This window comes from Leptonychotes weddellii, chromosome 8 (genome assembly GCF_054177405.1).
Source record: "Leptonychotes weddellii isolate Sample4059 chromosome 8, ASM5417740v2, whole genome shotgun sequence".
Lineage (NCBI taxonomy): Eukaryota > Metazoa > Chordata > Mammalia > Carnivora > Phocidae > Leptonychotes > Leptonychotes weddellii.
In genome coordinates this window covers 13,156,079-13,171,024 of record NC_138376.1, presented here as the reverse complement: position 1 = coordinate 13,171,024, position 14,946 = coordinate 13,156,079, and the positions used below count along the sequence as shown (strand labels likewise).

Sequence of the window (14,946 nt, the reverse complement as noted above, 5' to 3'; positions counted from 1 at the left end):
GGGGTGGGAAGAAGTTCTAGGCACTTTATAGCATATGCAGGGCAGAGAGACCAGAAAGGAAAAGAGGTGGGAAGAAGAAAAGGAGAGAAGGAAAGGGCAAGATGAAGGAGTGGGAGGAGACCGGGTAGGATCAGGGGGATATGACTGAGCTCACTGCCCATTTGGGGAGCTGCCAGGAGCTCCCCACTGTAGTGTGAAGGTCCAGTGGGGAGCAACAGCAGGTGAGGCTGGAGCAATAAGCAGGGGCCAGATCAGAAGGAGACTTCTGGTCCTTGTGATGGAGGCAGGAGTAAGACTTTATCCCAAAGGTGACAAGGTGGCTCTGAAGGTCTTAAATAGCCCAGTGAATTTTAAGATTTCTAGAGTGGTTCCCCTCCGCCAGCAGACGGTTCATTCCACTCACTCGGAAGTAGGTCAGCTTGTTGACAAAACATGTGTTCAAGTGGAGTCCAAAGATGCCATCCACAACAACACGGGCCAGGTGCTGCCCTCCCTGGTTGGCTTACTCTTCCACTTGCAGTGGTCTCAATATTGGAAGACTTTTTCTTATCCCACCCACGTCCCACATTTCCTCCTTTTCAGAGTTCACAAACCTAATCCCTTCTACCTCTGTTCATGGACATAGAAGAGCTCTCCTTGGAAGCAGGGGGCTTAGAAATCCCAACTTTTCCACCCTTGCCTCTCTAGGAAAGTGAGTTGTCTACACCATAGATGTTCAAACAGCCAGCTGGGCACAGATGAAGCAGATGAGTCCTCTCCTACTGGCAATGGAGATGTTTGTACAGACACTGAGCCCAGGTTGCTTTGTCTTATAATACTCAATCTCTGGCATTGCCTCTTTGATTAGCTAGTTCTCCCACTGCTGCTGAGCTGGCCAACCACTTTCTCTTCACTCTTGCCTATTCTCCCAGGAATGGGTACTCTTTTTATGGTGCTTTGTTTGGTTAAGCTTCCCATATAACTATTCAGTTTCTTCTTACAGCTTCTTTCTCTGAAGCTAGGTACATCTTGATTGGGATGCCTTAATGCTCCCTTGGCAGCATGGCATAATGGTAAGAACAGTCTTCAGAGTCAGAAAGACCTGAGTTTGAAATTTGGCTCAGCTGATTCGTAACTGTGCGACTTACTAGGAAAGTGACCCAGCCTGTTTTCTTCATCTGTATAACTCTGAGCAATGACTACATGAGTTCGTTTAGGTAACATCCTCCATACGAAGTGGGCATAGGCTTACAAGAACTGATGGCTATTAACGACAAAAACAGCAATGGTAATGACAATGACCATCTGGCTCCTCCACTCCCAGCTGAATGCCCTGGGTCTACTGACTTACTTGAAGCCTCAGTTTTCCCATCTCTTAGATGAGGATAACAGCAATTATTTGGTAGAGCTGGTTGAGGATCCAATGTGATAAAAATGTGCAAAGCACATGGTAGGCCCTCGAACATGGGTATGTGCTCTTTGCCCTCCAGGGGACCCTTTTCCTTTTAGCCAGCCCCTCCATCATTAGACACCCTTCCCTCCACCTTGGGTGTTCCTGTCAGGGGTCACAGGCTCTTCTGGACAAACAACCTCTGAGAAGATGAGGCTTTCCTTTCTGTTTGCCTAAAATCAGAGTCATTTTTCTGTCCCTTGTTTTTCTCGTGTTGTCTGTTTCTGGCCTGTTATGGATTGAATTGTGTTCCTCACCCTTTCTCAGGGTGGCGGGGGGAGGATAAAAAAGTATGTTGTGTCCCAACACCCAGCACCTGTGAATGTGACCTTATTTGGAAATAGGGTCTTTATAGATTTAAGCAAGTTAAGATGAGGTGATTAGGGTGAGTTCTTATCCAGCTTGACTGTTGTTCTGATAAGAGAAGAAGAGAGCACCATTTGGAGACAAAGACATAGAAGACAGTCTGTGAAGACAAAGAGAGATTGGAGATTTGCCATCACAAGCCAAGGAAGCTGGGACTACAGAAACTAGAAGAGGGAAGGAAGGGTCCTCCCCTAGAGGTTTGAATGAAGCATGGCCGACACCTTGATTTCAGACCTCTGGTCTCCAGAATTGAGACAGAATGCATATTTGCCATTTTCAGCCAACCGGTTTGTGGTCCTTTGTTACAGCAGTCACAGGAAACTGACACCCTGGCCCCACTGTTAGTTAGAGTCCACTTGACTGAGAGGTTTATTAACTTGTGAAATGAACATTTCTTAAAGCCCACCTTTAGAATTGACAAGTTGTTTACCCAAAGGGGGGGATATATTATGCGCTTATGTGTAGAATAAAATGGATAGAGAGGGGCAGGGTTAGTCTGATCAAGAAGGGAAAAGAACCACTTAGAAGACTTCAAAGCACCACCCTGCTAATGAATAAGACAAAGCAACTTGGAAAAGTAGGGAAGGTCTGAAGTGAGGGTCAGGGTGGGAAGAGTCACAAGGCCACAATTCACAGGTTTCAGGGGGGCTGGCATTTTTGTGCTGATTTAATCTACAATTTCAGCTTATCAAGGGATAAGGTTGACAGACTAAAAATTAGCCACAGGGTACAACTTTACTCCTGGCTTAACAGAGGGCTAAAGACATAAAGTCAGCTGCCATGTCAGAACTTGCAGGGCAGTGTGAAACACTGCGGTTTGAACAAAGCCGAGTTGGCTTGAGTATGAATTACAGGAAGAAAGGAAGGAAGAAAAAGAAAGAGCTCTGGGCTATTTATTCCTTTTCTATGGAACACGTTGAAGAAAAGATTTGTCACAGACCCAGCTGGAGGACGTGGGGCCAAACAGGGCACAAGGGGCATGAGTCACAGCTCCCAACTTTCAGAAGCTCCATATGTGGGAGCCCAGCAAAAGGCTCACCACTATTCTGATGGAGTCCCTTTGGTTTGGGGGCTGCACAAGCTTCAGCCAAATGTTGTGCAGGTCTTAGAACTTAGAACCAGTTATGATGGCCTTGGACTCATGCAGCATGGTGTTTTAGGTAAAATAGTACTTAGCTATCAGCTGGGTGGAGATGGAGGAAACTGGTTGACACTCTGTTGATGGGGTGATCAGATCTGATGGGGATGGGGTGGCTCTTGGCTCAGTTTAAGACTACAGTGGACTTTCAGTTGCCTAGCATGTGTTCCTGCCATGTTCTGATGTTCCTTTGGAGACTCAACCTTTCTCTCTTCTCAGTTCCTGCTGCTAGGAGCAGGTGCATGGCCATGCTACAGCCAAGCAGCATATTCCATTGTCCTGGCCCCACAGTAATTGGTTTAGGAATGGGCACATGTCAGCCCCAAGAGTCAATCCTAGGGATTTTTACAAAAACTATTGAGGACAAGATGCAGTTAGTTGGGTTGCTGAGAGAAGAGGATGTGCACCGGAAGCTGCTGGGGGCCATCTTGGTACCATGTTGGAAGAGCCAGTCTAAGTGAGCCCAGGGATGGAGAGAGAGGGAGAGTCCTGATGAGACTGAGCCCTTACATCTAGTGGTGCCTAAAGCTCTTTTTTGTTACATGAATCAATACATTCTAGCCTTTTATTTTTTTAGGCCACTAGAAGTTAGGTTTCTTGGAAACCTAGAGTTCTGACTAATACACAGACCTCAGCAAGGCAAAATAGGACCACAGAAAATGCCACCAAAATATATAGAAGACAGAATATACGAGATATAATGTGTGGCACGTTGCACCGGATGGCTTGTAAGGTAAAGATATGATCATAGGAATAGCTTTGAGAGCATTTTAGAGTACTTAAGAGTATTTCCAAACATAAAATGATAGTATTACTCTTTTAAATCCTTCTGGGATTAGGGAATAAACAAAGTAAAAAAAAACAGTAATCTGAATTCTTCTTGTAGTAATATGGCATCATCATCATAAAAAGACGATCCTAAAGGCAAGAGGTGTGGGTTTCATCTGGGCTCTGATCTAGGGCTACCAACTTGTCCTGGTTTGCCCAGTGGGACTGCCCCTGTTTTATAATGGAGAGCCCCTGTTCCCAGAACCACCTCAGTCCCTGGCAAACCTGGGTGGTCTGTCATGCTGTATCTTTGGGAAGCTCCAGGTTTTCATAAAGGGCCGCAGTGCTCACTGCAAAAGGGGGAGGGGTGTCAAGTGACCGACCTCTTCTGCTTTAGAGCAATTTCTCTTCTATATTTTAATTTTTTATATATTTTTAAAGATTTTATTTATTTATTTGACAGAGAGAGAGAGACAGCGAGAAAGGGAACACAAGCAGGGGGAGTGGAGGAGGGAGCAGCAGGCTTCCCGCGGAGCAGGGAGCTCGATGCGGGGCTTGATCCCAGGACCCCGGGATCATGACCTGAGCTGAAGGCAGATGCTTAATGACTGAGCCACCCAGGCGCCCCTCTTCCATATTTTTAAAAAATCAGAGTCTGCCTAAGATTTTTTGGGGGGATAGGGAAATATGCTCTTTGAGGGACCTCCCTTTAGAATTCCATGATTTAATTTTCTTTGTTATGAGGCAAATAGCTCTTACAGGCCAGTGTTTCCTGCACCTGGCTGATCATAGCAGTCACCTGGGGAACTTTAAAACGGCATACATTCCTGGCTACCACACCTGGAGATTCCAACTCAGCCAGAATCAAGTGGAGTCAGAGCTCTATATTTTTAAAAATCTTTGCAGGTGACATACATATAAATTATTCACAAATGCTGGTATGTTAACTATCATTAATAATAAATCACTTTCCACACACCTCACAAATGGCCAAGACACACCATTGTTTGAGGTACTGTTTCCATTACACCTTAAACTTTCCATGCATCAGGAAGGCTTGTTCAAACAGCTAGATGGACCCCACCTGCAGGGTTTCTGTTTCAAGGAGGGCTGGGGCAGGACAGGGAATTTGCATTTCTGCGATGCTCACTCCTCAGTAGGCATCATCATTGTAGACCATAATAAGCTTAGTTGAGTGTCTTGTCTGGTCTCTTTCATCTTTGTAATTATTGTAAAATGTCCCTCTCACCTCCCCCTAGCATAGTCCTAAGTAAATTATTGATGAGACAATGTGTGGATAAATGTTTTATTGGCCTCAATGATGGTGACCTTTCCACCAACTTTTTAAAGAATATTGTGACCTATATCCCTTAGCATGTAAGAAAGCTTTCTGTTGGTTATCTAAGGAATACTGTCTCCTGGGACCTCCACTGAGGACAGGGTGGGAACAACAGGATTTCCTGCTCTGGGCTTCAGGGGCTTTGTGCTGAATACAATGAAGTAACTGCCACGTTCTGTCCTGGGGCCTCCAGACAAGCACACTGGACTCTCCCCAAGACTCCATTTTGCTTGTTTGTCACTTTCTAAAGCTGGCAGATTTGCTTTTCACCCACCAATTCCTTTCTGTCTTTCTTTATCTTGTCATTATATTTAAATTGTTGAATTGATTTGCCGGGACATTACCTAAACATATTCTGGTTGCTGTAACTCTTTATTTCTGTGGATAAACTTGTTATTATCCCTCTGGAAGCCCAAGAAGGATTACTCCAATCCCTACTTAGGCTGTGCAGGGTCCCCTCATCAGGCCTGCATCCTTTGGCTTGCGTCTGTTCTCTGTTGGTGCTGGAACAGCTGTGGGCACCTTGGCACTGTTTTCCCACCCATCTTCACGAGTGCAAGAAATGTTTCTTGTACTAAAGAGACCTACACATGGCCACAATCTTGACCTCAACCAGACACACCCCAAACAAAGTTAGAAAAAAAAAAAAGAAAGCCACTGACCATTATTAGCTGCTAAATACAGGAGTACATTGTCCAAGTTCTGCAGGAACATTCAGATGGTGTTTAAGTGGCTTTGAAACTTGTACATAATGTTGAAATAAGAAACAGCACCCAGAAAAAACACAAATAATAATCATAATAGAATTTAAAGATTCCCTCTTTATTAGAGACCATGATAATATTTCAAACAGATGGTTGTTTAGTTGGTATACAATCTAGTTACCCCAGAAAACAAGATATGTCCCCCAAATGGAGGAAACAGAGGACCATCCCAGCTCCTCCCTGGAAAGAGGATTTGTTTTTGGTCAGAGCATATAATTATGGAGAAATAATCCATTCTAGATCAGTTCTATAACATCAGCCTTGCTAAATGTCTAAGTCTGTGGCAATGAACAAAAACAGGCTTCTCTGCCCATTACGCAGGCAGCCGGTGTGGTCTCAGCTCCAGAGGTGACTAGTCAGCAACTAAAAGAAGCAGTCTGCTCTTCCACAATGTCAACAGCAGGATGGAGACACTGCCTTGCCCCCCGAAGCCATGGTGGCAGAAATGCTTGCTGACATAGAACTGTCCTCTAGTACAAACTGGTCTGAGAGGCTTGGCTATGTGTACTCTGGGAAGTTCTGAAATCCTTTGGTGTTGTAATGACACTTGTGTTTCAGGAGACACCTCTGAATCTGGCTGACAGGAAAATATCATGTTAGGTAATAATAAAATTGAGGACTGAAAAAGTTTTGACTCTCCTTTTTAGAGTCAAGTCAGTCTTGAGGGAAACTGGGTATTTTCCTTGTAGGCTTTCAGAAACACGGTGGGTGGTGATGGGCAGGGGGGTGGGAGGAGGGAGGAAACATGACCTGCATGTCACTCTTAATAATTGCCTCTTGTCTTTGAATCAGGATGTTGATATTTTTCCACTTTACAAAATGTGTGTGTGTGTGAGAGATGGTCAGGGAAGGGTGTTGCAAGGAGAAACTGAAAACAGCTCCCACCATTCACAGAGACTGAGAAGACTCAAACACTAAGAAGTCAAGTTCACACCATTGCAGGCCACAGAGTGAGAATGCAGAAGTATCTTGGCTTAATTATGCATATTACCGCTGCCTGCCGGGAAACTAGGCAGTCCACAAAGTCCATCTTTTTTAAGGTGGATCAGAATCAAGTATTTTGTAAGAGACACATGAGTTTGTAAAAGTTAAAGTGACTTGAATGGGCTTCTGCATATAACAGAGAGAATACAAAGCTCCTACCATGTGGAAAGACAAGTCCTTAGCAATCTAAGTCAGATGAGTTATAGGAGAGAGCCAGCAAGGGTTTCATTTGGGATGGGAGTGGAGGAGCACAGGGAGAAGGATATATACATGTATCTCTATGTAGGGAGATGGTTAAGGAAGCAGACTGAAGTTTCCGATAAGGCCTTCCTTCCTGTTTACCCTTGGAATCCAGAAACAAATGGGCCTTTGCTCAGGAGTCTAAGAAGTCATTGGCCAAGTTTGGATTTCTCTGAGGAAGAGGGTGGGGGAGGTTTCTGCCTTATGGTCTAGCATCATGAAGACATACCCAACAGACTTTACAAAACAAGTGCCTGACTATCTGTATTTCACAACAGTCCATATTGGTGAGTTAATTTTTGGTAAATTCATGTTAAAGAGATAACTACATATAAGCCAGTTCAAAGCTATCTTTGAGATGAGTTCCCCTCATTCTCCTGTATAAACTTGACTTTTACCTCATGTCCTTCTGGACATATTCCTCCATATTGATGCTTGGTTGTCATTACAGAATTTTCTCAAGAGCTGCTTCAACCATCATTAGACAGAGTTGAAAATTTTTTTCTTTCGTAATATCCCATATGAATTATCACATGTTGTTGACCCCAGGCTTCAGAGAGATCTATCACATAAAGTTGGCATCCAATCCATTAAACACCATTTTTGTCATGAAGATCTTCTCTAGTTGAGAGAGCTTACCATGTTGGTGCACCATTTTGTTTCCAGATACGTATTCCCTTGAAACTTGTCTCATGCCACTAAGGGACAAACCACTGAACCAGTGTGGGAAAAAAAGGCCTTATCAAATAATTTTCTGAAATTCCTGCCTGTATCATGACAAAGGGAGGATGCTCTTCTGTCAGCAGAAGTTGGTGTGGAATTCATAACGAAACTGTCCATCATATGCTAGAATTCTGCAGGCTTCGGTTGCCAATGTGTCACAGGGCAGGGTGATGATTGTCCTTTCTAGTTCCAAATTCTGTGGTTCCAGGGAACTGTTGTTGAAAGATGCCTCAGTCTCCAGTGCCACCCAACAGGCAAGTATGGATAAATTAAAAAGATATCAAGCAAAAGAAACGCTTCACTCAGGGTAAAGAGGGCGTGACATGGGAGAAAGTGTTGAACTACAAAGTACACCAGAGATCAGCAAAATAACCACCAAAGGAGAACATGATCAAGAGTCTGCTAATAATTTAAAGAGTCCAGGGAAGAGGAGAAAATGAAATAATCCTCAAAGTAAGAATGGTGTGGTCGCTGCTTAGCCAGGTAAGGGTACCACCCCTTGCCTGCATCGACCTTTCATGAAACGGACAGATCTTCACAAGAGGAGAGAACTATGGCAGGAACAGAAAGGGTACACAGCACAGTTTCCCACTCAAAGTCCAGGGACAGGCCAAATCCTACCTATGTGTAAGCTTTTTTATGTGTATGCACGTGAGGCACTTTTTCTTACTGCCATTTACTTTTGGGGTACTCAAACCTTATTCCATGAAAGAGTGGAGGCTGGTCTCCAGAATTAAGCTGCTTGATCTGGAAATAAGAAAACTGCTTTTAGCAAGCTTGGTTTGGGGTTTTGCTACAGGAAACTTTTGTGCTTAGATAGCAGTACCGTTAGGGTAGGAATCAGAGGAAAGGGGACCATGGTTAAAGTCTGACCAAACCCTAGATGGCACCCTCTTTTTATCCTATTCACAGTAGATGGTTAAGAAATGCTTGTTGCTGGGCGCCTGGGTGGCTCAGTTGGTTAAGCGACTGCCTTCGGCTCAGGTCATGATCCTGGAGTCCTGGGATCGAGTCCGGCGTCGGGCTCCCTGCTCGGCAGGGAGCCTGCTTCTCCCTCGGACCCTCCCCCCTCTCATGTGCTCTCTGTCTCTCTCATTCTCTGTCTCAAATAAATAAATATAATCTTAAAAAAAAAAATGAGGTGCTTTGTTTCATATGTGATAATTAAATGTTATAATCAAAGATTCATAATGTCAATTATATGAAGAGATTTCACTAAAGAATCTTTTGTTGCTGTTAAAAAAAGAAACTTAAAAGTATACAAAAATTATATATATAAATACATATAATCTCTATTGATAATTATATATGATCTAATTATGTATGCATATATATGTATGTATATATATGTGTGTTTATACATATATATATAAATATATATATACACACATATATGTATGTATATATATAATCTGTATTATATAATCTGTATTGTCTATATTATATATCTGTATACATATATATGTGTATATATATATATATATAAAATCTAAATGTGACCCTTAAGAAGCAATATTTAACATTAATAAGGGAAGCTATGCATTTGGAGGAGGGGTAAAACACCAGGGCCTGGAACATTCAAGAGAAGATGTCAAGAAGGAAAGAGTATGTGAGCTAAGCCCGGTACATGAGTAGGAAGGAGAAATTAGTCTGGGCAATGGTGAAGGCACAGATATTCGAGGAATAGTTGGGAGACTGTAAAGGAAGAAAAATGAAGTGTTAATGCATGGTGTTATGTTGGCAGTCTTCCATTTCATCTCTTGTCCTGTTCTGTGTGTTCTACCTCTCACTTCTCTTCTGCATGTCTTAAGTCTTAGAGTAGCACCCCTGGGCCCAGCTACTAGCAACCAGAGCTGCAATGAATGCTTTGACCTCCATATTCTAAGAGCTTCTCTTCTTATTTTTTCCAGATCCTGTGATTTATTCTTTTTTTTTTTTAAAGATTTTATTTATTTATTTATTAGAGAGATTGTGAGAAACAGCATGAAAGGAGAGAGGGTCAGAGGGAGAGGCAGGCTCCCCGCTGAGCCGGGAGCCCGATGTGGGACTCAATCACAGGACTCCGGGATCATGACCTGAGCCGAAGGCAGTTGCTTAACCAACTGAGCCACCCAGGCCCCCCTCCTGTGATTTATTCTTTAAATTATATTGAATAGACCCAATCACATTATTCTTTCACTTTAGTTTCTTTTTCTTTCTTGCCTTTCTCACTGGAGGGAGAGATTGTGTAGGTGTCAAAATTTGGCACTGGGTTGACTCTCATCATCCAGGAAATACACACCTACACACTTGGGATATGTCATAAACCACCAAGTCAAAGGTGAATCTTTTATTAAATGGCAATACATCAGGAATTGAATGTGAAAGGAACAGACCTTCATTGACCATTCACCATATGTAAATTCTATGCAAAGCTTTATAGGGGACAGAAATGACTAAGAAGTTTACAAAAGCTTCATTTATTGGACAAGACAGATGGCTAACAACTAACTATGCTACTGTTGAAATAAACTATTGAGCCAAGACTCTGTTTCATCATACTCCATGATGATATGGCAATCTCCATTGATAGTGCGTTTTTTAAAATTTATTTAAAGATTTTATTTATTTATTTGACAGAGAGAGAGTTAGCGAGAGCAGGAACACAAGCAGGGGGAGTGGGAGAGGGAGAAGCAGACTCCCCGCTGAGCAGGGAGTCCGATGCGGGGCTCGATCCCAGGACCCTGGGATCATGACCTGAGCCGAAGGCAGACGCTTAATGGCTGAGCCACCCAGGTGCCCCGATAGTGCATTTTTTTAACTTAAAATTTTTTCCTTATGAAATTTCTCATAGGATCTAACTGCTGAGGCAAAATTCAAAGGATTCTGTTAGCCCTGCCCAATTTCCAAATCCTTTTTTTTTTTTTTTGACTAAATGATCCCTCTCAATTGAAGGACTCCCTCTCAATGCAGAGACTTCTCTGGTTCAGCTGAATTAACGTGTGTCACAGTTGTCTACATGGCATTTGCAGCCAGCTGTGGGATAGTCATCCCACTGACAGAACCAAAGACACAAAAACCTGGTGAAAGATGCAGTAGAGGGAATCCTGTCATGTAAAGTCATGATTAACAGGTTAGCACTGGAAGGGGATGCACAGGAGAAATTTCTTTGCCAGAAGTTGTGTAAGCCTAAAAATGATTTACAATTGGATGACTTCAATTATCGTGTGAAGATTCACCATCTAGATCTGATAAAAGAAAATTCTTAGAGTGTTATGGATACATATCCCCCCCAAAAAATGAGAGACATCAACAAAGCATGCCTAAGTGAGTAGGAGGGAAAGACTGTGGTAAGTCCAAACTATGCTCATTTGAGACATTAAAGTACTAGACTCTAGGAGTATGTTTAGCCAAGGAAGATTCTGCATCATAGTGTGATATTGTATGTAGTTTGACAAAGTTGTGTCTTCAAAACAGTCACTCCCACTTCTGTAAGCCTGAGAAGGGAGGAACCCATCACCTCCATTCTTAGCTGGGGTTTGGAGGATACTATTTTGCTTATGCTAGAATGAAGTGAATAAATGCATGGAAGTTTTTTAGTCAGGTAGATGTGAATTCAGATTCCGGGTGGGACAATCTTGGGTTTGTAGTCATTATAAACCTTAGAAATTTTTCCCATTTAATAGTAATGGCTAAACAAATTTTTAGGGCTTCTCAAGTATAAGACACTATTGTAAGGGATGGATATATATTACTTCATCTAAATTCACAATAATCCAATGAGTTGATGTGCAGAAATGAGTTAATACAGCAGGGCTGAGGCCTTAGAAGGCCCTGCTTGCAAGGTTGGCCCTTGGCTGGCATTTGGGAACTTGGATTTCAGGAGGGTTTCCACCATTCCTGATAAGAGTTACTCACTGTATCTAACAGTTTGTACAAACAATGTAGTTTATGCTAACACCCTCTCCCTTTCTGGGAGTTTGAAATTTTGGTATGTGGCAGATAAATGGTGCCTAAGTGACCAGCCCTCACTCAAAACTCTAGCCCTGAGTCTCTGATGAGCTTCTCACCCTTGCTGTGACTCACTGGAGGAATTAAGCATAGCCTCTGTGACTCCCCTGGGAGAAGATTCTTGGTAGCTTGTGTCTGGTTTCCTCTGGACTTTGCCCCATGTGCTCTTCCCTTTGCTGATTTCTGTTTAAGTCCGTTGGGCGTAATAAATCATAGCTGTGGGTATGACTATATGCTGAGTCCTCTGAGTCCCCCTGGTGAGTCATCAAACTGGGGGTGGGCTTGGGGACCCATGGCACAGGGTCCCCAGGCCCACTGTTTTAAAGGTGAAGATGTGGCTTCATGGAGAGGTTACTCCATGAGAGGTAACTATCTTTTTTTTTTTAAAGATATTATTTATTTATTTATTTATTTGAGAGAGAGAGAGAGAGAAACAGCATGAGAGGGGATAGGGTCAGAGGGAGAAGCAGGCTCCCTGCCGAGCAGGGAGCCCGATGCGGGACTCGATCCCGGGACTCCAGGATCATGACCTGAGCCGAAGGCAGTCGCTCAACCAGCTGAGCCACCCAGGTGCCCGAGAGGTAACTATCTTAAAGGCACACAGCAGGTGTGCAACCCCACCAGGACTTGAACCCAGGAAGGCTAGCTCCAGAGCCCTTGTTTCCCCCTGTGGAGGCTCTAAACTTATAATACCTCCCTCACTGTGTGATCGTGAGGCAAAGGAGGTGTGCTTGCTCAGAACATACTAAGTGCTCAGTGAAACTCTATTATATTATTATGCACCAGTCCTCTATCCCTTCCACCTGCTAACCAGGAAATCTACCCACGTTCCCTATAGGCCAATGATAGATAAGTAGAATGTCTCTAAGAAGCTGAAACATGCATGAGGAGGGAAATGGAAGGGAACGGTATGCAACTCAATGACTTATTTTTTTTAACAATAATATCTATCATAAGATCTTTTCTTTTAGCCAAATGGAGCTTCTATGGTTCCACTCTTCTTTCCTTGCCTCTTCTGTCTCCTTGGGCCCAGCTTGGAGGGGTTGGACAGTGTGGTGATGGTGATGAAATCAGCAGAGCTGGCTGGGTGTTTAGGAGAACTGAGGCAGAACCAGGAGAGGGGCCAGGCAGTTTTGGTTGAGCCTCTTTCATAATGGTAACCCTACCATCCCCCAGATGGGAACATATTGTCTTGCAACAGAATACTGTATTTTTTTTGTAGAAACCATATTTTAAAAAATTCAGTTTAATTAACATGTAGTGTATTATTAGTTTCAGAGGTAAACTTTAGTGATTCTTCAGTTGCATATAACACCCAGTGCTCATTCCATCAAGTGCTCTCCTTAATGTCCATCACCCAGTTACCCCATACACCCACCGACCTCCCCTCCAGCAGCCCACTGTTTGTTTACTATAGTTAAGAGTCTCTAATGGTTTGTCTCCCTCTCTGATTTCATCTTATTTTATTTTTCCTTCCCTTCCCCTATGTTCATCTATTTTGTTTCTTAAATTCCACATATGACTGAAATCATCTGATATTTGTCTTTCTCTGACTGACTTATTTCGCTTAGCATAATACCCTCTAGTTCCATTCATGTCATTGCAAATGGCAAGGTGTCATTCTTTTTGATGGCTGAGTAATATTCCATTATATATATATATATATATATATATATATATATATATACACACACACACACCATATCTTCTTTATCCATTTATCCATCAATGGACATCTGGGCTCTTTCCATATTTTGACTATTGTGGACATTGCTGCTATAAACATTGGGGTGCATGTGCCCCTTTGAATCACTGTGTTTGTATCCTTTGGATAAATACCTAGTAGTGCAATTGCTGGGTTGTAGGGTAACTCTATTTTTAACTTTTTGAGGAAACTCCGTACTGTTTTCCAGAGTGGCTACACAAGTTTTGCAACAGAATACTTAAGATTCTGCTTGCTAAAATTATTTCTCAATCACCTTCACTCATTTCCTACCTTTCAAGCAGAAACATCCAGTTTCTTTCCACTGAGGAAACTAAATAAACCTAGCATTTCACAGACTTATTCTTACACTGCTTTCAAAGAAAAACAGCTCTTCCTGCCAAATGCCTGTTTGCTATATGTCAGAGCAAATGTATGGCAAGTTGCTGTGTTGCCCTAATTAGTAGAACAAGATGTCCTACTTAGAGCTGAGTTGGCTAAAGCGCAGTACATCTACATGGCAGAATCTGGACAGTAAAGGAAGATGTCCTTGATGTAAAACTTCATCTCCTCCATCTCCTCCCCAAAATGCCTTTTACTAGAGAAACAAACTTATTTCATAGTAAGAAATATGACTTAAAATGTAAACGGCCAGTGAGTAGTGGCTTGGTGATGCTGAAATCTAAATCAATGAGATCAAATCCTTCCCTTTGAGCACATTTTGATGAAGTCAAATTGGAAGGAGTCCACGCCTTCCACAGATATCAGAGAGTTAGGAAGAGGACTTGGTCAGAACAAGAGCCAAAAGAAGGAGATGAGACTTAGGAAGAGAAGCTGAAGGGCCACTTCATCTGTATAGTAGATTTTCTCATGGGAAATCTTGGCCTTCGGTGGGCAGTATGATAAAAGCAATATAGGAGGGGTGGAAATTTGAACAAAAATATCCTATCTTGCAATAAAACCCATTTTTATCTAAGAAAAATCAATGTCCTTACACCAAAGGTGTGTTCACTGTCGGGATCCACTGCAAAGAGTTGCCGCGTCATTGGATAAACTCCTTTAAGCCAATGACTCAGGTTCAGTCCTAGCTAGGTCTTTTGCTCAGTTGCCCAATTTTACATAAGTTACCTTTGGACCTCGATCTCCTCAGTTTCGTTATCTGTAGAGTGGGGGATATAATAATGCTCCCAGGACCCCTGTGGGCACTGGATAAAATGATGTGGGTCAACGTGCTGACTGAATTGTAAATCAATACCTAAAGTTTGGTTTCCAGGTTTCACTGTATTGAACATTCAGAAGGGAGGGTTACCTCAAGAGGAGAGCCTTATAAAGCTAAATTGCTAATGGAATGGGCATTGCAATGAACTCACTTCTATGACCAGTCAAATATTAACTTTCCTTATTGCAGCAGCTGAATCCATCCTCTCGGGTTGGTCTAAAAAGTGGTCCAAAAAGGTGATGGGCATCAATTAAGACTTAGGTCAGAGTCTCTGAAGTAGCCAG

At 42.7% G+C, this 14,946-nt stretch overlaps 1 protein-coding gene across 2 annotated transcripts in view; it reads right to left on the bottom strand.

Moving 5' to 3' along the window:
- The window catches only part of NEDD9 (neural precursor cell expressed, developmentally down-regulated 9), a 201,637-nt gene that overhangs the window by 147,163 nt on the left and 39,528 nt on the right, over positions 1-14,946 (bottom strand). The gene's annotated exons all lie outside the window — the stretch shown is intronic.